A 2,672-nucleotide genomic window follows, 5' to 3' on the forward strand; every position below is an offset into this window, starting at 1 on the left:
GTATCGTTAAAAATTATTTTTAAATTATTTTATTGCTCACAAAACAAACAACCACTCATAATTAGAAAATTAAGTCTTGTTTAAATACTGGCCTCCCTTTAATGGTCGAGCCAGTATTGCCAGCTAAAACATGCCAAAATATAACAAAAATAATATTAAAGTAGCCAAGACATAGCCAAATATTGTAGTGCCACATCACTAGTGGACATTTGAAATTTGTCGACTAGAACGGTCGGTTAACCGATGTGACGGTTAATCGGGGGTCGGATAATCGATGCTCTACTGTATTTTATTTTTATCCATTTCATTAATTTTATTATTCGAATACATATCTTTTAATATTTTCAGTAAATATTTTTTTATTTATTCATATGAATTATTATCTAACTTGATATATTGTTCGTTGTTAATTTGTTCTTTTGTTTTGTTTTCCAAATCATCATTATCTATTATTATGAGTTGTTTCATTTTATCAGCCTTAATAAGAGACAAATTATTAGTTTTTAAAACATTTATAGTCTTATTTAAATTTGTTTTATATTTATTTACTTTAAACTTATTTTTTTGGGATATGTGTTTCATGTCATGAATGACAGAATCAATTAAATTAGTTTTCTTTTCTTTTTTCTATTGGTAAATACTTTATACTTTTATCTATATTTGCTATTAAATCTATTGTTATCTTATCTATAGGTATGTTAAAATCTATACCTAGAGCTAGGAATTGCTTTATATACTTAGGGATTTGTATGTTAGTTTTGTTAATGATTAAATTGTTAACCCATATATTCTTCTCTTTAGGAATTGGGTACTTAAATAGTTTATGTAATTTAACATCTTTTTTGTACTTATATTTATTTGCAATTCCTTTGTACAGATTTATGGATATTGTAAATGGAAACTAGAAGTACAGTATAGGTGTGAAAAATAAGACAGTGAAACCTGTGGAGATCCTTAGGGTATTGTGAAATGTGATTTTTATTGTTTTTTGTAAACATTATCTACTCGCATTGTTTTATGTCAATTCAATAAGTGAATTTTATTTTGTAGCACTGAAGAGGGGCTAGAGAATTAAACTAGCCTGAAATGCATTTGTGAAAAAACAATAAAGGAGTTTTATAACCTGAATAGCTGTGAGGTAGTCTACCAAGGATTCCTTTTTTACAGATTGAAGAGACATTAACTTACTTAACAAATAATACAGCTACCATTAGAAAATTCAACCAAACTAATTTATATTAAATTTACCAATATCAAGTGGCATTGACAACAATGCCAAACAGTAGATATTGGAACTACCATGGAAAACACCAATATTGAGCACTTAAAGACCACTAAATAAGACAACAACACAGTCACAGATGTTTTCATGTTTCATTCTCTAGGATTTATGATGATTATATTAACATTTACTGTAAATGTACATATTTTAATATGATTTTATGTGCTTTAACATTTTTCTAGTGATGTTACAACTTCAATATTTGTGGCAGACAGATGAATAAAATGACTTAAACTTGATTTTTATTTTTCCATATATTTTTTTGACAAATGATGTATAATCAAAAACAACGTAACTCGAGGTATACTTATATATATCATCCAAATAAATAGAGTAATTTAGTTTATTAGTGGATTTGCCGACTTCAATTCCTGCAAATCAACATGACCCCTCTGTCACTTGATTTACTTCTCCAATTAGAATTGAAATATCCCCACTTGGACGTATAACTGAAGATTAAACTAACCACGAGTTAGGACGTGAGCATTATTTATTCTAATTGGTGTCAGGAATCCTGATAAGATGAGAGATCTTCTGATCTCTCAAGCTTCCTATATCTTAAGAAAGTCATCCTAGACAGTGGGTGGAGTCTCATAGACCCTGATCTCACAATTTAGTGAAGAAAAAAATAAATATACTAAAAGTTTATTATGATAACTGTTAAATATATAAGCAGTTAGTATATGATACTGTTTAAAAACTGTCAGTTTAATACAATAAATGCTAAACAATAAGCTTCTGAAAACATGAAAAATTTCAATTAAATTATCCTAATTTAAAATCATTTCAATTTAAAAGTTTCTGTAATAAATAATAATCTGCTGAAACAGTACTAATTATAATTTTCCAGTTCATAATAGGAGAATTTTGATAAATTATTATTGTTTGGACTCAATGTTAACTAGATTTACAGTGAATTCTACAGTATTATAATCACTACTTAAATAGAAAAATTGACTAATAAATAATGTGTACATTTACTAATATATTATACTCATATATATTAGAAAATATTCACTGTATTCAATTCACAAAAACTGTATTATAAATGACTCGACTGACCAGATAATATAATATGGATAGCTCTTTATTAATACAACTAAACACTTGTACACCCAGCTTGAGCTACAACATGGCTGTTTGTTTTCTCCACACCTTTTTTAACCCTTTCAACTTGTGTTGCCACCTTGGCACATACATTTAGTTTTTATTTAAATTATCAACATATACTACAAAAACCTTTATAAGCAGCAAAAAGCAATTTAATCACTAACATTTTCAGTCATTTCAATAACATTCTTCAGGTTAAATAAAATAAATCAAACAGTAAAAAGAATATAACGTAAATATTTTAAACAAAGAATGCCAAAGATTTCAAACTAGAATTAAC

Source organism: Centruroides sculpturatus, unplaced genomic scaffold, assembly GCF_000671375.1.
Source record: "Centruroides sculpturatus isolate CEXI.00-Female unplaced genomic scaffold, Cexi_2.0 scaffold2296, whole genome shotgun sequence".
Classification (NCBI taxonomy): domain Eukaryota; kingdom Metazoa; phylum Arthropoda; class Arachnida; order Scorpiones; family Buthidae; genus Centruroides; species Centruroides sculpturatus.